Here is a 23,204-nt window from a genome sequence, read left to right on the forward strand (position 1 = left end):
TCCCAGAAAACCTCTCCTCGGGATTGCATGGTGTCCATCCCCCTGGTGCCTGGTCAGCGGGAAGGCCAGGGGCTGCCAACCCTCCTGGCAGTGAGGGAGGGCCCCGTTTTGCAGCTGTGCATGAGGAAGTGCCCTGCGGCAGCGCTGCCCTCGATAAGGCTGTTTGTGCTGTTCTGCCGCAGCGCCGAGCTCCACATAGGCAAATAATTCCTTAAAAAAACCAACATTTATATATATAAGATAATAACCCTCACGGAGGAGATCCTGCCACCGGGGTGGTGGGAGCGGCTGGTGCCAGGAAATGCTCAGGGTGGGGACTTGGGTTGGACCCAGGCACCAGCGGCACGGTGGCCCTGTCCCTGTCCCCTGTCTTCACTTGGCCCTGTCCTTGGTGGGAGCAGGGCAGCCCCATCCCCTGGGATGGCCTTCATCTGAAGCAGGGGGTTTTGGAGGAGCTGGGTTCTGCTGGATTATTTTCCCCCCTGGACAAGGGAAATCCCAGCTGGAAACGGGGAGAAGAGGCCATGAAGGGCACAAAAGGAAAGCTCAGCACAGTGCCCTGACCTGCCACGCTGACAGTGGCAGCTCCATCCATCGCTGGTAGCTGGTAAGAGGGTGGGAAGAACATGGGGAAGCTGCTTCCATGCTCTCCTTTGCTGCTTCAGGCCTTTTTGGGGAGGGAAACTCCCTCAAATCCCCCCAAGATGAGCCGCCCTGTCCCCTTCTGGGATGGCAGCGCTCTCGTGGGGAGCCAGCGGCGTTTCATCCCACCCCGAGGAGACCTGGGCCTTTTGGAGAAGAGGCGGCAACACAGGATGGGCCGAGACTCCTTTCCCTGTGACCCCCATACAACTCCCTTGGTGCTCGAATGGCGCTGGGCCCTCCATCCTGGGGGAGAAGCAGGAGGGAGAAAAAGCCTCCCCAGCTTTAAACTCAGCTCCTCTCCCCCGCTGTGACCCCACAGCCGGGCTGGCGGGGCGAGGGTCCACATCACCACCACGGCCGCTGTTCGAGGCCCCAGCCCTCGCTGGAAGCATGTGAATCCTCTAATCCCTCGGAATGGAGTTTCTCCCTTAAAAGCCGCCTGCGCTCTGCGGCCGGGCGGCTCTTGTCAAGCTGCCAGAGGAGGCCGGAGCAGCGTCACATGCCGCAAAGTTTTACAAGGCGAGCGAGCGTCTGGGGAGAGGGACGGGAGAGGGGACGGACGCACGCACGCACTCGGACGCGCACGCGGAGAAACCTCCTCCGGGCTCCCTCCGGCTCTCATCTCAACGTTTATTATTTTTTTTTTTTCCTTCCTTCTTTTTTTTTTTTTTGGAAGAACAAAGACTTTGGGGTGGGTTGGCGCGGTTATTTTTCCGGGGTTGGTGTCGGTGGACGGAGGGGGGAGAGGCTGGAGGTGGAGGGGGGAGCCGGTGGCTTGAATGCGAGAAAGTCCCAAATTTCCCTGGCCGAGTTGCCGAGATCCGTCTGTGCGAAACTTAAAGGAGGAAAGACGTTGGGGGGGAGGAAGGGGGGGGGGGGAAATAATTAAAAAATAAAATATGATGACGTCACTCGGAGCAGGGGTGCCTTCCCTGCTGCCTGTCAGATGCGCCTGAAAAGAACAGGGCAATAAAACAACAGCCGCCTCTGTCTCCCTCGTTAAACACGGCACTAATTGGATGTTAATTTCTCCTTGCTCTTCTCGCTGCTCGATTGTGAGGGCTCTGCCTGGCTCTCCCTCTCTCGCTTCCTTTCTTTCCTGTTGCAATGCTCTTGGCAGCTCTGAGGGACTCTGGACTGTGCGCTCTCCTCCCGCTCGTGGACTGGAATAATTCAGGAGCTGGGAGAATTAAAAAAGACGAGGCGCGGGGGCGAACGGTTCAGAAACGGGGCGGGCGTGATGGATTTCGAGAGCTACTCTAATCTCCCCGTTTCCCGTGCATTGTCCTGCCGACTTGGAGCTATTCTCTTCCCATTTGATTTCTCTTCCCCCCCTTTCCTTTCACGTTGGGTTTGGGCTGCCAGGCAAAAATATATGTTTAGGGGGAAAAAAAAAAAACAGAAAAAAAAGGCAGGAAAAAATAGAAAAAAGGCTAAAAAAAAGGGAAAAAAGGCTAAGAAAAAGAAGAAAAAGGGGGGAAAAAAAAGGGAAAGGAAAAAAAAGCCTGGTTCAATGACGACAAACCCCCAAACCTCCTCCCAGCTCCCCCCGTCTCGCCGCGCTGCCTAACCCCTGCGTGGAAACAGGCGTTTTAGGGAGCCAGAGCAGGAAGTTGTTGTTCTCTGTCTTGCCCAGGTCATCCTTCCAGGGTACGTGTGCAAGGGCGGTGGGCGCGAGGGGCTCGGTGGGCACCCAGCAGCTGTCGGCCGCCCCCCCACGTTACCCCCGGCCGATGGGGCGGGTGAGCAGCGTAGGGGGAGCGGGGGCCGCTCGGTGTTTTGGGGGACGCAAGAGGGGCCCAAGGGACAGGATGGGTGGGGGAGCGGAGGGGAGGGAGCGGGAGGCGGAGGTGGGGGGAGAGAGAGCGAGAGCCGGGGAGTAAAGTCCTACCTGGGATCGGTGCCAACTTCCTGCAAAGGGTTACAGACCCGCGGCTTTGAGAGCCCACCAGAGGCGAGTGCGCTCTTGTCACGGTTCCAAGGCGAGATGAAGGCAGCGGGAACAGGTACAGCAGATGCCGAGTGGCCTCGTTTGCCCGCCGAGCAGGGCTTCGGCTCAATTTAAACCTCGCCGACGAGGAGGCTTCGGTGCTCCCGCCGGCAGGGGCCTCGCCATCCCGGCACGAGGCCATCGGGGCCGTCGGGTGCCAAGGGTGGGGTGCGTGGGTCGGTGGCGGGGGGTGTGTGCATGGCAAGGGGGGGCCTCCGCTGCTCGTTCGCCTTCTCGCCGTTTGGATTAACATGCGGAAGATGCGCCTGTCACTTTGCTTACTGTCAGCGCCGGCTCGGGGATGGGTGACGGCTTTGTTCGGCGCAGCCAGGGGAGCTGTGCCAACTCGGACTTGGCAGGCGAAGCCGGGTGGGCAGGGAGAGGGGGACGAGGGAGCGGGAACGGCTGCTGGGGCGGCTGCGGAGGGACGTGGCCGCAGGCCCGCGTCTGAGCGCGGCGGGTTTCTGTTGGCGTGCGCCTCCCTCTCCCTCCCTCTCTCCCGCGCTCGCCTGCGCCCAGGCTGGTGCAGACAAAATGAAAACGTGTTTTGTTTTGGTTTTTTGGCATCTCCCCAGCAGCGCTACCAACCCCAGCTGCCCCCCCTCCGCTCCCTTCCTCAACCCGACGCGACTCCCTTTTACAATCGGCACAAACCAGGTGCTATGGCAGCAACAAAATAAGGCCAAAAATACCCCCTGGCACCCAAACCGCCCCCAGTCCACCACCCTTGGCAGTGACTGCTCCCAGCCGCCCTCCATGGCGGGTGGGTTGTTGTTTGTATGTGTATAAATTGTTTTTGTCCCCTTCTTGTTTTTCTCCCCCCATCGGGTCCCTCTCGCGTTGGGTGTGTGTGTTCCTATTCAAGAACTCGCCACCTCCTGTCGTGCTAAAACCAGGAAGGAGGGAGCCAAGGGATCATTTCTGCCTGGACACCAGGGCAGTGGGCAAGGGAGACGGCAATGGAGGACAAGAGGAGGGAGGAGAGGCATGGGTAGGCGGGAAAAGGAGCATGGGGAGGGCGGAAAAAAAATAATCCACCTCCCTAGGCCTTTTGTTTAACCTGTGTCAATGCAAAGGAAGGTCTTGGATTTTTTTTTTTTTTCCCTCCCCTTGTCCTTTTTTTTCACCCTGTGCTTGAGCCTCATGGGGCGTTCTCGAGCCCATTGGGGCAACTTTCCGGAGCGGGCGGTGTCGGAGGTTGATTTTTTTGGGAGGTGGCGGGCTCGTCCCACAGGCGCGCGGCTCCGAGTGCAGGAATTCCTGCCAGCTCGCCTTTGTGCCAGCCTCCGTTGGCCTTGGGTGTCTCGTTCAGATGGAGCCTGGCATCCAGGCACCGCCCATTTCTTGGCGTTGAGCTGCGAGGAGAAGGAAAGGGGAGAGAGCGAGCGAGAGAAGGGAAAAAAAAAAGCTGTCTCACTCAAACTGGCCTTTCTCGGAAAAGGATCCTTCCCCGATGATTGTCCGGATAAGCGGAGCTAAATCCAGCCACTACTCCACAACAAAACCACTCTCTTCCACGGTGCGTCTCTCTTGCTGCCTTGGTACGAAATCGAACCTCACTCTTAATTTTGGTTGGGTTTTTTTTTTTTTGGTGTTTTTTTTGGTTCTTTTTGTTCATGCGGTTGGGGTTTTTTTCTTTTGCCTTTGATTTGAAATAACGTTTTGTTCCTCCAGTTGCTCCGTTGCTTTGTTGTTGCTGTAACCTGCCTTCCCCCCGAAATGCCTTCCCGCCGAATCCTCCGGCCCTTGGTGCTAAAACACCCGACTTTAATCGGTCTCCTGTAGAGGGATGTAGAGCAGATAGGCAGGTCCCTACGTGCAGTGTTTGGAGCAGCACTGGAGGGTGATTTCTCTCCCCGCCCTCGCCCCACCACCCGGGACGTCCCCGAGAGCCACCCGGGGCTGGGTGCGTGTCGCCCGGGTGCTTCGGAACTCCCCGCCGAGCACCAGCGAGGGGGGAAAAAATATGTCGAATCATGTCGGATTTGCAATTCAACATGGCAGCCGCAGCAAACGTGGTGGGAGCTCCCAGCGCCGGGCACACGGTGGGCACGCTGCTCCCGGCCGGCCACGCCAGCGCGGGCTGGGGGCACGGGGAGGGCGGATGGAGGGAGAGGGAGGAAGGGAGGACAGCAGCGAGGACAGCCGGGCGAGGTCAGGGGAAGAGGATAATTTTATATCGTTTTAGGGGGGTGAATTACACCAGGAGCGATCCGGGAAGGAGGGAACTCAAGCCGCCTGGTTTTGTCAGCGTTAACTGTTTAGAAGCTGGCTGGTTTTCCACGCCTGGCATGGCGTGCCAGGGCGGGCGCGGGGCCGGGGAGATGCCCGGGAGCGGGGCCGAGGGAGCGCTCCGGAGGCAGCTTTTCCTGGAGCGATGGCGGCCTCCGGGCCGAGCCGGGCGCTGCTGGGAGGAAGCTGCTTTTTGAAGGCATCGGGATGATTAACGGGGCCCTCCTCGGCCACCCGGCACCTCCTGCCTCGTGGAGGTTCACGCCTCGCACCGGGGCGAGATTTTGGCACCGCCACGCCGAAGCTCCTCAGGTCGGCCTGGCCCTGCCCGAGCCCAGGGGTTGCCCTGGCGCGGGTGAATCTGCCCTCTTTCTGTCAAACTTAATTTAGGCCTGTTTGGGACACAACAAAAGCAGCTTGTTTGCAGGGCAGGGCCCTCCTTCCCGACCGCTGCGCGCTCTGCAGGCGCTCGGAACCATGAAAGCCACCCCTCCTCCTTCACCAAATTTTTCCTCCTCGTGCCCCCTGCCCAGCCTGCCCACTCCTCCTCCTCTCTCTGAACAAAACCTTTTCCAGTGAGTGACACGTGGCCCTACAGTAAAGCCTCCAAAGTGGCCACAAAGCACCCAAATGCCCCGGCCCTACTTTGGCTCCGTGACCCACCGGCCTGCACAGGCTGTATCAGCCGTGCTCCGGGAACATCCCCAAAATTGCCTCACCCAGCAGGATGGTGAGAGCCTCCCAGAGATGTTGCACATCTTCCTGACCCCACAGGGAGCTGTGTGGCCTCGTGCACCTCGGTTTAGTGTCTGGGATGCCAGGGTCCAGCCCTGAAGCCCCCGTTCAGCACAGCCATAGGTGGGTTTTCACAGCCAACCTCCCTTCAGTTTGGAAGCTGAAATTCCCCTCTTGCAGGAGCTGGGGGCAGTCAGGTATTTGTGGGGTCAGACCCCCAAAATGTGTTGGGATTCCTTCTTCAGCAGAGTGTGTGTACACACCAGGTTACATCCAGACCCTTAATTCCAGTGAGAAGGCAAGCACAAGTGTTTTACTCATCAGTCCAGCTTTTCCCTTGCAGATTATTTATACAAACAGGGGCTGGGGTGAAACCAGACCTTTCCCAATTTGCTCCCAATTCCTATTGCTTCCCTGGGAAAAGCTGGTGGAGGGCAGATATTAAAAAAAAAAAAACAACAAACCAAAAAACCAAACCAAAACCACTGAAGCTCCTGTGAGCGGCCTGGGAGGAGAGAAAGTCTGAACTCAAGCAAGGCTCTTCTGACGTGTCCTAAGCAAAACATCTGGCACCCCTGGAAGCGCCGTCCAGCCAAGGGACACAGCTGTTTTATTCCACACAGCTCGCAGCAAAATAGGGCTCGTGCTTCCAGAACATGGCTCAGCAGAAAGGATGAATTCTTGAAACAGGGAGTCAGATCTTTCTGCTGTTTATTGCCTCTGAAAACCCAGTTTGCTTTTGGGCTGCTCTGCTCCAAGGCTCGAGCCTCGGTGGGCTGCTGTAACCCCCCAGCCGGCAGCAGAGCCACTCTGGACTTGCACAGACATTCCTGAGAGCAGGATCAGGCCCCCAGGTTTGTCGAGGGTGGCTCTGGGAAATTTCCTTTCCTTAAAAGGACCAAGTTTGGCCAAGGCAGAGTTTGGATTGTGATTTCCTTTTTCTTTTTTTTTTTTTTTTTTAAACCCGCCACCCCCCTCCCCCCCTTAACTCAGAGCAAAACTTAAATTGGTGAGAACTGCCTGATTTACAGCTGCAGAAAACGCTGAGCTCTGTGTTTCCACAGGCCAGACCCGAGGGGAAAAGCTTCCCCTGTGCTGGACCATCCATGTGAGCAGCTTCACCACTCCAGGGACCATTTCTGGTAGGCAAAGAGGGGCTAAAAGGCAGTGAGACTGAATTTGGGCTTTGTAGGCTTCATCCTCAGCCTTTCCAAAAATTGTTCCAATGGATTTGGGGGCACAAGTTTTTCAAGATCCCTGCAGAAACCCATCCAAGGGAGAGCTGATGCTGGAAGCTTCATGCACCATGAAGAACACGGTGTTCAGGCACATCCTGATCTGATCCACCTTCTACCACCCCACAGCTGGGCATCAGAAGAATGAACACCATTTATTTTCCTTCCTGCACCTCTCTCAGTCCCTAATTTCCCCCTGCTTTTTTTCTGTAGTACCACTTTGTTATTGTGGAGTTGCTCATAGCTACTGTTTAACTTCCATAACTGGCTGCTGCCAAAGGTGAGGCCTGGGAGGACAAAGCGAGGTGGCTGCTTTGTTATTGTAGGGTTGCTCATGGGCACTGAGCTGTGCTGTCTGGCTTTGCAGTTGGAAAGCCCACGGGACACGCAGGGTTTGGCATGCTAAGGTCACTCACAGGACGGTCCTGGCCACAGGAAATGTAAGAGAAGTAGCCCAGAGAAGGACACAACCAACACGTGCGTGACGCGAGGTTTGTGGGGTCTAAGAAGTGGGTGTTGTGTTGTTGAGGTGATGACAACCAAATATCACCCAGTTCTGGGGTTCTGGGAGGTCTGTGGGATGGTGGCTTTGCAAGCACCTCTGCTGCTCACTCCCACACCAGTGGTGTCCTGTCCTGTGGCTGCTGCCAGCACACCAGTGTCACTGCCCTGCTGGGCTTGGGAACAGAGGACCAGCCTAAGGGAGATGGCCCTTCATCCCAGGTCAGTCCAGGCTCATGCAGGACTGGGCAGGAGGTTTCTCCTCACCTGCAAGACCATGATAAGCATTGTGCTGCTTCCTCCTCCTCCTCCTCCTTCCAGCTTGAGGGCTCTGCAGGGCAGCCACAGCCACCTTTTGCTCAGTCTTCAGGGTCTGTTTTGAACTCCTGGGATGGTCTGTGCTGATGGTTCAGTGCCAGGCGTGGGGACCTGAAGCAGCTTTGCCTGGGCAGGGAGGTTCTGGTGTAAACCCAAGAATTCAGGGAGTGGTTCTCCTGTCCTTCAGTCGTGGCTTGTTCGGCGCTGGGCATCAGCTCTGGTGAGGGGAACGGAGGTTGCAGGGGCAGCACGTGGCATCCTGGCACGTGGAGCCAGAGTGGCTTGGGAGCAGGCAGCAGGATGGGAGCAGGATGGGAGCAGGCTCATTTTCTTGTGCCAAGTTTGACAACAGAGCTCAGGTTGGGAGTGAAGGCACCCTGGGCTTGCAAGAGAGAAGGTCCCAAAAGCCCAACTCGGTGCAACAGTTTGGGTTATAATGTTTTACAAACAGTTCTTCTCATGTGGAGACTCCACCAAAAGTCAGGTCAGGGGCTGATACCAATGTGATCAACAGCTTCAGCTTCTGGGAGAAGGATCAGGATAAGAACTTATGAGCTGAGCAGCCCCCAAGGGAGGATGCCTGGGATCATCCTTCCAGCCACTCTGCCTTGGGAGCACATTACTGCAGCTGAAGAGAGCTGGGGTGGATGCAGAGGGACATGGATAAAGGGGTCTAGGAGGGCTTTGCTCCTTCTCCAAGCTGGCTGCACAGAATCCAAGCAGGTGATGAAACCCAACAACTCAGCAGCTCTCAGCCTCCCAGGAATAAGAATAGAGATGAAGTTTCCAATAACACTTCCCAGTTCAGTCTGTCCAGTCGTCCTACAGCCTGCTGGGGGATTGCCTCTGCTGTTTTCCATCCATGAAACACCCTTCTCTCCCTGGCCCCATCAGCCATGTGCTGTTAACGCTCATCACACTCCACCCCAGGAGCGGCTGCACCTCAGCAGAGATGTGAAGACACATAATAATGTGTCGAACCCCAGCACAGTCTCTGTTGTTCACCTTGCTCTTGTTAGTCCTGAAATCTTCCAGGCTCTTCAGAGAGGCAGCAGCAAAAGAAGAGTCTGGCAACGAGCTCCCAGAGTAGGGAAACGTGAGCTGGTGGAGGCTGTGCTGGATCTGACAGCCAGGATCGGCCCCTGACCCGAGGCTGGATCCAGCCATGCCTGAGCACTGTGGGAGTTCCCATCTGGATCTCAGCTTTGCAGCCTGGGTCCTCCCCTGCCCAGGGGGATTAGCGAGACGCGGTTCCCAGGGCGGGGGAAAGGGGCTAATGAACAGAGACAGGATAACGAAGCAGGTAAGGGCTTCCTGTACTTGAGGGCTCAGGAGGAAATCCTGCAGCTGGTGAATCTGGATACGATTAGTGTCCATTTCTCCCTGTGTAATCAACCCATCTGTTCATCCTTGCGCATCAGCCGCGCACGCCCCGTTGCAGGCAGATTCCTCCCGGGCACCGCTTTTATCCCTGTCTGCCATGGCCACTCCAGGCAGGCTTGAGAACAAGGCTCGCTCTGAGCCGTGACGGCGTAGGGAGGGAGTCCCGGGAGAGCTGCTCCCACAAACGGGGCCGGGATGGCTGCAAACAGCAGGACCGAGCCCAGGAAAAGCCTCTTCTCCGGGGGCGGGGAGGGCGGGCGCCTTCTCCAAAGGGCTTTGAACAGGCGTTCAAAGAGATCCCTGTAACACAGAGATAAGCTCAGCTCTCCAGGCGCTGCCCGCTCCTCCGAGCTCAGCTTTGCCACCAGCAGGTAGAGGTGGATTATGTTTGGCTGCCCGGCTTCAAAGCCCTGTTCATCCCACGGGATCCTGAGCAAGGGCTGTCCGGTCCCCACGCGGTGGTGGAAGGGACTGGGCTCTCAGAACCACTCTGTGAGAACGCTGTTAAAGCTGAGAGGTGCTGCTGCAGGATCCTGAGGATTCATTTCACCTTCTTTTCCTCGACAGCCTTGTCCCACTGTGCAAAAACCAGGTGGCAGCCCTGCCTTGGCTTACAAATGTCAGGCCAACACACCAGCCTGGGCTGAAACGAAGTCCAAGGAAGTGCAGATTGATTTTTTTGTTGTAATGCAGTGGTTCAAACTTGTGTGGTCCTTTAGGGCCTTCTGAAAGGTCAAGCTTGGTGACAGAGTTGGGACAAAAATTTTCAGGTTATAATTCCCAGTCCCAGTATCCTGTGGGACCTGCACTTATACAGGCTCTTGCCTGTGGTCACTGGAGTGTCCTGGGAGGATCCATCACCCCAAGTGTTGTCCACATAAAGATGGTCCCTACCCCGAGCAGTTTATGTGCTCAGCCCAGTTCTCTCCCTGTGTGGAGTTCAGGGATCCAGGCACCTGATCCTGCCATTTGCTGAGTGCCAAAGTGTCATTAGGACCAGGAACAATTTGAGGAATGCAGCACAGGTTAAACATTTAATTTGCTTTCAAGGGCTACTTGTTGCTCCATTCCTAAATGCAAGCTGTCCTCAGCCCCTATTATTTTGCTCAGGTCTGCTCTTTGGGTCCTAAATCTTCTGATTTTTGTTTGGTTTGGAATGCACTGATTTACCACTAAGGAATAAATGGAAAGCAAAAGAAAACAGCAGGAGCTGTTTGTACAGGCCCTATATTGTTCTGCTGCTAGTGAAATAGGAGTGATAAATCCTGCTCCCTGGACAGAGAGAGGTTTTTGGGTGGTGGCTGTGTGTGAACAAGGCCAGGGAAGATAAACAACAAGAAAAAAACTGGGTTTAGGAAATGACAGTTGAGGATGGTCAATCAACAGATGCTTCAAAGCCAACAAAATACCATCAATTAGCAAAGCCATATTAATATTGTTTCTCCAAGGCATTTTTGCATCCACAAAGAGGGCCAAGGGCTGGATGTGTGTAATGGTATCTGTGGTCAAACTTGGCTGCAATTAGGAATCTGTACCGTTCCTATGTTGGAGGTGGGGGTGGGGGGAGTTTTATAAAGAACTTTCCACGTAGAAAATCTGTCCACGGTTCCAGAAGGGCTCAACCAAAAGGGTGATGAAAATGTGTCTGTTGGTGTCATTGTCAGAACTGCTGGAGGTGGGAACATTTGCTAATCTTGCTTATTTTAAGGGCCCTGCTTTCAGCAGCAGTTCAGCTCTGAAAATGCAGCTCTGAAAACTCAGCCCTGGAGAGTCTCATACAATACACGCCTCAGACTAGACTAAAGAGGGATGAATTCTTCAGACTGCAGGTTCTTGCCTGCCTAATTATGATTTTCAGCTTCTTAAGATTAGGTCTTTGCATTGTATAAATGTGACAGAGAAGAAATAGCTGTGACACTGCCTTGAGCTTGCTGTTCCAGCTGGGGAGGAACTCAGCTAAACCTGCAGAGTTTCAGAGCTTGCAGAGCTGATGTGGAAGGGGAATTTAGTTTCACATTTGGAACTCAAACTCAGTTCCCTGAGCAATCTAAACTGTCACCATTTCTCTTCTGTCCAGCTCACCCAGGATGGCCTGGGAACAGTGTCACTCTTGAGGGGTAACTTTGGCGTCCTGGGTCAAGAAAGGTTTCTGTATCAAAACAACCTTCATCAGCTCCAGTGGCTACACCTCTATTGGAACCTTTCAGTAGGTTCCAGAAGGTTTAGACCTTCTCTGTGGGTTTTGACTTTCCTGTTCAGCTGTTTCCACAGACACATAAGGTGCTTTGCAGCTGCATAAAATGGCTTTTGGGTGAATTCAGGACTGGTCAAAGTCTAACATGGTTTGGCTTGCAGGATTCGTGCAGCTCCAAATCCAGTTTGGGTTGGGTCCCAGTGATGTGGAAAGTGAAGCCACCTCTCACTTTAGCAGGCAGAGTGCTCTCTTGCCATCTCTGCCACCATCCATCTTCTGGAAGAGAGAGGAGAAACTGCCCTGTGTGCAAGAATCCTTTAGAGCAGGATGGGATGTGGGTCACACACAGACTGCTGGGCACGTAGCAAAAAGACCAGCAAAGTTGTCAAAAACCTCAGTTTGGATTTCTGTGCTTCCTGGGTCTGGGAGCCCCAGAGCTGTGTCTGTGAGAAGGCAGCTCCATCCTTGGTGGGAGAAGCAGGCAGGAAAGAGCTTGGATGGACTCTGACTTTTTTTTTCCTCAGAAGTGCTGTGGCAAAAGTATGAATAATGCATGTAAGTTCAATTCTTTTCTCCCTGGCTGAGGGCAAGGTGTCCCAGCTGATAAGAACTGGGAGCCCAATCTTGTTAAAGCCAGTGTTAGACTTGGACCTTCATGGGATCTACTGCCTCAAGCAATTCCATTGTTCAAAGCACATTTGGTTAATTAGCACATTAACTAATTAACCTTCTCAGCATCCCAGGTAGGGAATATCTGTCTCCCAAAGGAGGAAACAGGAGCAAAGTGACTCACTAGGACTGGATGCAGGAGCTCAGCAATGCAGCTGCGAAGTCTGGGGCTTTTCCCTTCCCAAATGATTTTGTTGTTGCTGAGGGTGCCTTGTGCACACAGTTCCCTCAAGACAGAAATGAAGGAGTCCTAAAAAGACTCCCAACAGAATGCTCAGGCCCAGTGAGGAAAAGTGCCACTGGCAAACAGTCCAAATACCCAGAGAAGGCAAATTTGCTTCACCCACATGCACCAGCTAAGGAATAAAAAGCCAATACCACCAGGAAAGTTTTTCTCACCACGAAAATGACTAAACCCCGGTATCTTCTCATTCACATTTTCATCCACTCTAAAATTTCACGACCCAGAAGCCAAATGGCCGGTGTGGGAAGGAGAGAGCATGTGAGAGACAACAGTGGGGCTGTGTTTGTACAGGCTCGCTGGGATGTGACCAGACCAGAAGGATAAGACCCAAAGAGACTCCAGCAAACAGCCAGAGGGGAAACTTTGATGCTGAGGAAGTCCTCCGACTGGAACACATGATGATGAGCAGCTGATTTCCACAGCTTTGCAGCGTGGTAGGAAAAAACCCAGGGCCAGAGCACAAGGGTAGAGTTCTCTGCCTTGCAAGACCCATGACAGCATCACAGACCTTTTCTCACGAGTCTTGGTCACAAACAGAAAAGGGAGGCTTGTTCTCCCCACCCTGACCTGGAGGCAGAGAGTTCTGTGCTCTACCTCCTATCAAATGACAATCCTTGGCAGCGAGGATGTGTGTGCAGAAGAAGCAACTCCTGCATGCAATGGTATGTCCCAGAGGAACAGAGTCTCCCAGGGCTTAATTATGGGGCCATGTGCTTACCAGTCCCTTGCTCCTGGCTTCCAACCAGCCCAGGCAGTCACGGCCCTTCCCACTGGAAGCTTGAACAGGAATGTCAAGGGTGTGCCTTGAATGAGAGCACAGCAACAGCACCTGAGAGCAGAAAGCACCAAAGCAGGAGGCCTGTCCTGTGGAAGGGACCCCTTTCATGACCACGTCTTAATCTACCACCAGTTTACTAAGCCCACAGCAGCCCAGATTGGAGGCTGCAAAAATATCTCCCTTGCAAAAATCCTCCCTTGTCCTTTGTGAAGCTCCAGCATTTTAATCATGTTCACACCTCCCTCTCCTGACACAAACCATCTCAGCTCCCTCAGTAACCCAGGTCCACAAAAACCTGTGTGTTCCTGATCTCAATCCCTTGCTTACATTCTCCCTTCCATAAGCCTCCCAAACATCCCCCTTTGTTTATTCTCTGTATCCCCATCTTTCACCCTGTGCACTCCCCTCATTTGACTAAGATATATTGAATAAGCAACTCGTGCAGAGGGGCTACAGACAATTTTGGCTGTGCTATTGGTATCTTCAGCAATCCCAGCCCTGTGCATGTTCCTAATTCCATATTGCTTCATCTCAGCACCACCAGGAAGGTGCTGCCTAGTTGATCCAGGGACCCTGTTACTGGGAAAGGCAAAACACCCTGTCTTGTAAATGTATCTTGTTTTGTTGTGTTCATTTTTCCTTAGAATATGGGTCAAAATAAGAGTTCCTCAGTTTGTCAGGGGGTTTCTAGAAGAGAGTATTGGTGGTGCCAGAGCAGCTGAAATTGTATTTCATTCTTAGCTTCAACCTGATGTGCTGCAAGTGGCCATTCTTACCTATCCCTATAATTATCCAGGGCCCTTTGGTCTTCATCCTGCATCTTGTCTTGCTGCATCTCCTGGAAAAGTATTGCACAAGAAACTGCACTGTTCTTTCTGTGCAAAGGCATTTCCAAAGCAAGCCTTGCCTTCCCAAATCCTGGTAAAATTAACCAGCCTTGAATCTCTTAAATGTCTTCAAAATACCCAGACTTCAAGGTTAATCTGAAGGGCACAAACCTACCTCTGAGCTCACATGGCTCCACACCAAGCCCATAGAGAAGTCAGGATATCCTGGGCAGGCTCTCAATAGGGTTTTTTCACAGGTGATGCTTATTTTCAGGGATATTTTAATAAACCTGAGCAATCACAGCAAGTTACTAAACAGTAAGTCCATAACAATTTTCACCTGGACATCTCAGGTTACTTTGCAGGAAGTTGGTGGGGTTCAGATAGTGAGGAATAGTGGTTATTCAAAACAGTCTTAAGATTTCATCTTTCTTCACAGGATAACTCAAGATGCTGGCATTCTGCTCAGAATTACTCTGCAGAGAAATTTCCTTCCCCACTCACCAGATAAAGCTGAGCAGGTCCAACCTCCAGGGCTTAAATTTATCCCATGTGAATATGCCAAAAAGTGGCCTGTCCAATTAACAACCTTCCTTAAAGGATTGTCCTACAAGTCCTGTAACAGCTTCAAAGCTATGTTTTGGCATTTCCAGCTCCCTGCATCCTTAGGGCACTGGGAACTCCTACCCATCCTAAATCCTGGGAATAGTCCTGATTTTCATTGCTTGTCCCACCTACAGAAGCAGAAAGCCCGGGGGGTGTTGATTTGTGTCCTCCTAAGGGTCTTTCCATGCTGGATACTCTCAAAAAAGGTCATGAGGTGTTTGCTTTGCTCTAAAACCTCTCATTGCCTTTTTTTTTTTTTTTTTTGTGGTCAGGATTTGAAGGGATTTATTGTTTGTGGTCGAGGGTGGGATTCACCCATGCACGTTGCTGGATGCTAACTGGGAGCTCAGCCCTGTGCTTTAGGGAATGAGGCTCCAGTGAAATGCCTCTCTGGTTCCCCAGGACGATGGGCAGTTGTGCTGCTGGTCCGTGCAAGGGCAGAAAGACGAAAGTCACGGAGCTCACGTGAGGCTTTCTGCAGGCACAAGGCCCTTCTGGGCAGAGCCTCCATTTCTGGGCCAGGCTCATCCTGACAGGAGCAAGCAAGGAAAGCTCGGGTTGCTCCGTTGGGATCCGGGATGCAGAGGCCATGCTGTCCCCAAGGCCTCCTCGCCTGCGCCGGGTTCCTCTCCCCCTCCCTGCGGGTGTTATTTACACCATTTCCTGCCCAGGGAAGTTCAGGAGTTTGACGTTGCTGGGTTGGTTTCCGCTCTCCTGCCTGGTTCCCATCGGGAGCTCTGGCAGAGCCCAAGCCCTGCGGTGCCGGCAGCTGGGCAGGACCCTGCCCGTGCCAGCGGGCGGGATAGAGGTGCCAGCCAGGCCCAGGGAAAGAAGTGTAACCCCTGTCACACCAGACAACTCAGGCTCAACCAGCCTGGGAGGGCTGGAAAAGCCGACTCCATGTCCGTCCCTCCACCCCAGTCCTGCTGCAGGGCTGGACGGGAGGAAGGGAGGACGCGCCCGGGCACCGCTGCGGAGCTTTTGGGTTCCTGCCGAATTGACGCCCTCCCTTCTCCCTCCCTCTCCTCCCCATCCTTCCCTCCTGGCCTGCGTCTCCCCTCCCTTCCCTTCTCCCTCCCATCCCGCAGCAAACAAAATGGCTGCTCCATGGCCATTTTGTTTTCCGTCTGGAAGGGGGAAGCCGGGACGCTGGGACTTGGCTCTTTTTTGGAGGCTGCGGCCATATTCGAGCCCAACTCTCCCGTCTCTACGTGGCACCGGCTGTAGCGAGAGAGAGAGAGAGAGAGAGGAAAAAAAAAAAAAAAAAAAAAAAAAAAGGACCTTTTGGAACGAGCCCAGAGTCAGAGAGTGGGTAGTTTTGGCGTATGTTGAGCACTGAAAATGCCTGGAATTGCCAAAGTGAGCTTTTGTGTTAGCAGCGTAAGGCTACTCGGTGCACGCAGAGTCGCAGGGCTGCACGGAATAGCCGGACGGAAAGGTTTGTTCGCTACATTCAATAAAACAGCCCTCCTTTCTCCTGGATTTATAAAGTACCAGAGAGCACTGTTGTCTGATTTGTTTTTGGACGGGCGGATGGTTTTACACATCGGCTTGGTATGATCAGAGCCGGTCATTGCCGGACGGTAGCGTTTTAACCTGTTGTGTGTCCTCTTGTTTTTGGTGAATACGATATCTGACCTTTCCACTGAGCTGGCAGTGCCTGGATTTAGCTGATGTAATCCAGAGGATATTTTTTTAGGGATTTTTTTCTTTTTTTTTTTTTTTTGGTTTGTTTATTTTGTTTATTGCCTTCTTGCCTTGGAAGTTTTCATCTCAGAAATGAGGGAAAAAAAAATCTTAATTTAAATATTAAAAGCAATAGCTGTTCTTGGCTTTTTAAGCCCTCGCTTTTCCCCCAAGGCTGGAGCTGAACTGTGATAACAACCTGTTTACTGCACTCTGTGTGTATCCTGCACACGTTAAGGTGTGACACACAACAGAGACGCCATCAACAGCAACACGCCTTGAAAGTTTAAGGCAACTTGGTGGCGTTGCCATAAAATTTTGCACAGAAACATGGCAAAAATACCAGAACTTGCGCTAAATAAAAGCGATTTTTTAATTTTTTTTTCCCCAAGTGATTCTGCATTTCCTTCAGTAGCCTGGATGTCTTGGATTTGGTAGTCACGCCGTTTCGTTCATGGACGCTCCGAGGAGCAGATCTCTGTCCGGTGGCACGGGGGGATCGGGCTCTGATAAGGCAGCACTGTTGGAGTGATCGTCCTACCTTTCCTTGAGTGGCTGTCCAGACATGTGGAGAGAAGGAGACACTTTCAGAGAGGAGCTGGGAAGGAGAGCAGAAAGAGGTGAAATCGCTTTTCTTGCACAGAAAGGTATTTGCCTCCATATCTCCTTGGCTTGTTTATGAACAGGCAATACAGGGAATCGCTCGGGTGATGGTTGGTCCTGGAGCTGGGGCTGCTTGTGCGGGCACTGGGCGGGTGGTTTGTGTTGAAAATTAAATATTTTGGTCCAAATCTACGTTAGAGGTGGACGTTACCTAAACACTTTTCACGAGCAGCTTTTCCGAGGAGGAAAACAGTATTAATAGAAGACTTTTATATAATGTTACAGAAAAGGATCTTCTTTCTTTAGATTTCTGAGTTAACCTACAGAATTGAGTACAGAACAGGTAAAAATAAGCCTGAAAGATATTTTTTTCTTTTATTTTTAGTATTTGGAGAAATTACTCTGTGGAATATAAGAAGCGCCTTTCTTTTGTAACAAAAATTCTTGGATTTTTTTTTTTTTTTTTTTTGTGCCTCAGGAGAGGGTAAATTATGTGCAGATTTGCAAGGAAAATATACAAACGTTTAGAAAAACCATTACCTCTGTGGCCACCTCTAATAATGTGTTTAAGAAGGTTTAATAAAAGATAAGTCACGTAACAAGCAGTTACAGATGCCTGTATTATAGATAAAAATATTAGATTAATTAATGATAATCCAGATGTTTAGAAACATCTGATAGGACTCGAGACAACCCCTAAGAGAGATGAGCAGCTATTTATTAAGATACCTGATAATTGTTTAATAATAAATGCCATGACCAAGCTGCTGTGAAATACTCCCTATGTCATTAAAGGTGTGTGGAGGAAAAGCATTGCTAAGAGACAGGGGCTGTTGCAGGATTGAACTTGAAATATTTTTACTTCCATTTCCCCTTCCCTGTTCTTGGTACCTTTGATTAACTGTTTCAAAGGGGATATTTAATAGTGCCTTTAGGATCGGGGGTCTGGGAAGGCGGGTTGGCCTTGCTTTGCCGAGCGGTTCACCTGGCCTGGGAGAAGTTAAAAGCAACTCGTCCTCGTGGCTAGCTTGGTAAAATGTCACTTCTTTTGCTTTCCAGTAGCAAAGGGTTCGCCCAAGATGGTTTTTTGGGCCGTTTGCTGCTTTTTGTGTGAGTGGGTTCCTCGCTGCCAGCCCGTAACGCGCAGCCCCGAGCGGCGCTGGATGTGGCTGCACATCCCAGGAGTTGTCGAAACCTTCCATGCTTGTTTTTGTTATTTTGGGTTGTTTTTTTGTTGTTTTTTTTTTTTTTTTTTTCCTTCTGGTCTGTTTGCTTTGTACTTTTCCATCCCAGCGAGGTGTCGAGGCGAGGATGTGAAGCCACCGCCGGGTCCCCCTCCAGGCAAAGCCAAGGGGACAAAATGGCCACATTCAGCCATTTTGTGCCAGCGCTGCCGGGCGGCTCCGTGGACGCCAGGGCCGGTTCTGCCCCAGCCCAGCCCGTGCTCCGTGAGCCTGAAAATCCTCTTGGAGGCTCAGGGCCCTGAATTCCCACTGAGAATTCCTGCCTGTCCCCGGCACGTTTTGGCACCGACACGCGGGACCGCGGCTACACAAAGGCTGAAAGCGGTGTCAGCTTTTAAAGCAGGGACTTTGTTGTTTTATGGTTTCCTCCTCCCCCACTCCTCCATTTCATTCAGTGCTCCTTAATAAACCAGATCAGCTCCTCAAAGCTTCGGAGCCTTTCCAGCTACCCTCCAAGGTGGGCTCCCTCCTTCCCTGTCCCTTCACAGACAGCTGGGGGAGGTGGATATGGTCCTGTCCTAACCTGATTAGGCTGGCTCAGGTAAACCTTTGCCTGGCACTGTGACCAGAGACTGCAGCCAGACTTCCCAAGGCTTCACCACCGACTTGCTGTGTGATCCCTGGGAAATTTTCGCACCCTCTGCTTCTCCTTCTTTCCTCACTTTTTGTCTTGATGGTTTAGACCACGAGCCATCAGGAAAGGGTGCTGCTGTCTCTGCAATTTGTACAGGACAAACAAGTGTGACAGTGATACTAAGGGTAGGATGGTCTTAGTGATCCTTACCGGGCACAGTATTTCTAAAATCCTCCTGTTTGACTCCTTTCTTCACAGATCCTGGCAAGATCAGGAATGCAGAGTCAGCAGCTGGGTATTCCCAAAACCTATACTCATTACGACAATTATTATAATTAAATCTTCTGTTTTCAGGATTACTTATAGAAGTCAGAAGGGATTTTTTTTTTCTCTCTCTCCGTGTATAATTACATCTATGTGATCTCAGAGTTATTTAATGTAATTTCCCACCCACAGTTCGAGATTGGCCCAAATGCTTGTACTCTGCAATGGTATCAAGAGTGACCTTTTAAATGCCTGGCTTAGACATCTGGCTTATATGCTTAAAATATAAGCCACCAGATTGGAAACCAGGAAAAATTGTTCCTCTAGGTCAGTTGCCAATAGTCTCAGTACCCAGAAGAGCAAACATGCTCTGCCTCTGTGTATCACCCAGGAATCATCTGGGCTACCCATCTCCCCAGTCCTCCACCAGTGCAGCATCCACTGGTTTTCTTGCCACCATGGCTGGCGTTGCACGTGCTGAGAACGATGAGCAACCTCTGTGCACCACTTTCTATGCTGATAAAACAGGAAAAACAGCGTTTCCTGTCAGAAGGCCGTTTGGGATGGAAGGTACTTGGCCCTGTGGATGGGCCGGATATTAAATGCTGTAGGAATCAGCCCTGCCACCTTGGGTTTTGGACATTGTTCATACCCTGTCACACCAGGAGTGGCCTGGGCCAGATGGCCTGGCACAGTGGGCCATTCCTTGTGAAGGATCAGCTTGTCCAAGGAAATTAAGAGAACTACCTGGGCTGTGTTGGACGCCAGTGAGGAGGACTCGTGGAAAGCTCTGCAAAGGAATGGGGCGCTTCCCAAGCCTGCTGCAAAGATTCCCTTGTACCCCAGGCCACCCTAAACTCTCACAAGGATTCCAGCTACAGTAGTTCACCAAACCTTTGGGAATCTCACTTATTAAGGCTGTTGGCTGTTATCTGTGGAAGCACACAAAGCATTAGGCAGCTTTTGTCCCTTTGGGGATTTCTGCCTTAGCCCCCTCCTCTCCCACTGCAGCACATTTGAGGGGGCTGGGGACATCTCCTGCTGAGCTCCCATGGGAAGCTCTCTTTGGGTCTCTGCTGTGATGCACGTGCTTGGCGTGCTACTGGTGGCTCCCTCATCGTTATGGCTTCCTTTAATCTCCAAGGGGAATTCTTTCTCATCGCAAAAGAACCTCACACGTTTCTTTTCAACTACCAAGCTTAATACCTTGCATCTGTATTTGGGTGTACAGAGAACGAGAAAGTCTCAGAAGGTGAGCCAAGGGCTTGGGGGGAAGCCAGTCTGTCTGGATCCATGCTAATACCTCCTGGCTGGGCTGCAGCATTAGAGGGACAGCAAGGCTGCATGTTGCACTCATTTGTTTAGGAAATAAGATCTGCCTTGATGTACTCGATACCATTGCATTTGCAGCCTAAAAGCTTCCTTGTACTCAGTTATTTCTAATCTGCCCAATTCCCTGGAGTGCACAGCAGCTAAATTGATGGATTCTCTTATCTGGCCTGGCAGGTTTGTTCTAGATACGCTGTGTGTTCAGGAGGTGAGGTCAGCCTGGCTGGCTGTGCTTGGTGTTGCTGCAGTTTCTCGAGGGCTCTGCTATCTGCATGTGTGGCCCCGGGCTCCAAGGGCAGGGCTGCTGCTCCCGTACGCCCTTGGGTGCATAAAGTTTGCAGCCAGTGTGATTGCAAGGTGAGGTGTGGTCTGAGTGGACTGAAGGAGGTTTAAAGAAGGAAGGAGCGCTCCAGGACAAGGTTGGATATGACTCTCCTTTCCCCTGACGTGATGAATCCTGATGATTTTTCATGTGTTTCTCTTCACAGGAGCCACAGAGGAGCAGCTGCCTGGATAAGGATCATCTCAGTGCCTTAGGCTGCCATGGTGCCAAGCTGTCCTTGAGGCTGAGGTAGTAGATTGAATAGTTGTGGAGTCCGGTCCTCCCTTTGAGCTAACTATACAATCTACTGTCTTTCCTAAGGAGACAGTCAGGTCTTCGCATCTCATCATCTCCTTCTACACCAAGTTCTCATCATCTCCTTCTACAGCCAGGTGGTGCAAGTAAAGCAAATCTGTGAATCTGCTGCGTCCCTGAGTCAGGCGAGTCCTCCGTTCTGCTCTCTGGAGGTGAGGTAGTAGGTTGTATAGTTTGGTGGGAGGGATTTGATCCCATTTCAGGTGATAACTATACAGTCTATTGCCTTCCTTAAAGAGCAGCAAAAGCACTGGAGGAGCTCCCGAGGCATCGCTTCTTCTGTTGAGGATCCCAAAACGCAGCGTGGTGCTGTTGAACAACTCAGTGGTTCTTCTCTTATAGCATCCAGGATTGCAATTCTTCCAGGAACTGCTCCTTGCCTCAGGCACATGAGCATGGAGCCACCTGCTTAGAGAGAATCCACCTCTGTTTAATGGGTGCAGGAGAAACAGTGAAATGGGGCTGTGCATCAGCTCCTCGTGTTCAATCCTACTCCCTTTTTGCAGGAGATGAGCTCAAGCTGTAAAGTGTTTAAATCTGTTGTTCTTTTCTGGTCTGTCAGGGCTGGAGGGGAGCAGGTACTTTGGTGCAAATGGGATAGATTTGAGGTCACGACTTAAGTTGGCTGCACCCAATTCTGAAGTTTGGGTTAAGAACCAGACCCGAGGGCAAGCTTAGCCTGTGGACTCAGAGCCCCGGGAGCTGAGCAGACCTGGCTGGTTGGCCCCTGCTCAGGAAGTGCATTTTGTTTTGGACAAGTTCCCAGCTGTCCCATGGTATGGAGTTACAGGGTGGTTCTTTGTGATCTGATAATTCCTATCAACATAACTCGCTGACATGCAAACCCTGGCGAGGAGGTTTGGGCTCCTGGGTATTTACACAGGATAAGCCAATGATTCAGACTAAAAATTTGCCCTAAAGTGAGACAAACAAGGAAGAGATATGAGCCAAAGGGAGCAATTCCTAATCCTTCTGGGTTCTCCCAGGGAGGTAGCACATGCCTGACAAGAGACATGTGAGAAGAGGTCACGCTTCAGAGCTCTGGCCCTTGGCAAGGAACAGGGAATTGTTCATTCCTCCCTTTCTTAGGAGCAGATGGGACTATCCCTCTGCCATTTTCCAAAGTAAGCAGGATCAAGACCATGAGTGGAGCTGTAACACGATCAGGGCTGCACCAGTTCTACAAGACCAAAGGATATTCCAGGCCATTATCAGGACCATCTCACTGCCAGGGACACACGTGAGATCCGAGACACCCGGGAGCGAGGGCGAGCAGAGGACACCTTCTCAGATGAAGTGGGAGGGAGAGAGCTGCAAAGAGAAACTGGAGCCCTCAAATTTCACCCTGAGCAAACACACAGGCACAGCCAGACCTGACTGCTTGGGCTGTGGGACTCCCCAGAACGAAGCAGCTCGTTCAAGGCTCCTCTGCTGGGATGGGGCGTAGCTGCAGCGAGGCTGGGACACAGCTGGTGGGTGGGGATGCTGCAGTGTGTAGCAGGGAAGGAATGCAGCCCTCTCTCCATAAATCTGGCTTTTCAGCACTCCTGGAGACTTGCTGTGCAAAACTACAGCTTGGTTCTCTTAGCTGCATTACTCTCCTCTAGCTGCTTGCTAAGGGGCACAGCTCCTGCCCACAAATTGCTTGGAGGGTGCCAAAATAGCACCACAAGCATGGGAGCAGAGTGGCATATCCACTTATATGTAAGGGGTATCCCCTCAAAAAGAACTAATCCTGTGTGTCCCAGGTGGAATCAGCTCAGTCCCCCTCCATGGTATTGATGTTAATGCAGAGAACCTCGAGCAGTGAAACTGTGTGAGCTGGAAGCCATGAATAAAATATTACTGGAGATATTCTCTTGTGAAAATAAACTTGATTTGACTTGTTTAAAACAGTGTCTTTATTGTCTTAAAGTCAGCTTGGCTGGTGGATTGGGACCTCTGGGGGGGGGGGGGGTGGCTGCTGTTCCTGTCTGACCAAAATCCTGAGCGTGAAAGGGAAGCCACAGCCAGGACACCACGAGGATGTGGGGCAGACTGGGTTGGCCAAGCAGCTGAAACCATCTGTTTTAACTGTCAGGAGGGGCTTTCTTGAGTCAACACAAATCCTACATGAAGCCCCAACCTGCTTCTTCACCCTCAATCAGCTCAAGGGCTGCAGGTTGGGCTTCTCTCTGCCCTGGATAGTCCTTGCTGTAAGCATGTTTGTAATGGATACATCATCAGGAAAACACAGGGACTTCCAGGGTCCACCAACTAAATATTGCCAAGGCAATATTTAATTTCTCCAAGGCTTCCTGGCACAAGGGGAAGGGCAGCCTCTGCCCAGGAGGAGGGTGAACGGGCTGGCCAAGCTTATATTCAGTGGATATCTGGGACTCCCACCTGACTGACTGTCCAGGATCCCTCAGCACATCTCAGTGAGGCAGCAACATCACCCCTGACCACTGGCACAGAGTGACAGATGCCTTCTTTTAGCAAAAAGCAGCCAGGAAGCAACATAAAGAAAG

General features: G+C 51.9%; 2 long non-coding RNA genes across 2 annotated transcripts; one reads left to right on the forward strand and one right to left on the reverse strand.

Annotated features, from left to right (window-relative positions):
* Positions 1-1,299: 1,299 nt before the first annotated feature.
* Positions 1,300-3,078, reverse strand: LOC126645950 (uncharacterized). Its single transcript, XR_007630185.1, has 2 exons — positions 2,537-3,078; positions 1,300-2,099 (listed from the first exon to the last, which is right to left on the reverse strand). It is a non-coding gene; the product is annotated as an uncharacterized LOC126645950 (long non-coding RNA).
* A 4,930-nt stretch (positions 3,079-8,008) lies between these two features.
* On the forward strand, positions 8,009-22,587 carry LOC126645949 (uncharacterized). Its single transcript, XR_007630184.1, has 3 exons — positions 8,009-15,795; positions 16,436-16,690; positions 20,546-22,587. It is a non-coding gene; the product is annotated as an uncharacterized LOC126645949 (long non-coding RNA).
* Positions 22,588-23,204: the final 617 nt, after the last annotated feature.

This window comes from Myiozetetes cayanensis, unplaced genomic scaffold, assembly GCF_022539395.1.
Source record: "Myiozetetes cayanensis isolate MyiCay16 unplaced genomic scaffold, myiCay2020 scf32, whole genome shotgun sequence".
Taxonomy (NCBI): Eukaryota; Metazoa; Chordata; class Aves; order Passeriformes; family Tyrannidae; genus Myiozetetes; species Myiozetetes cayanensis.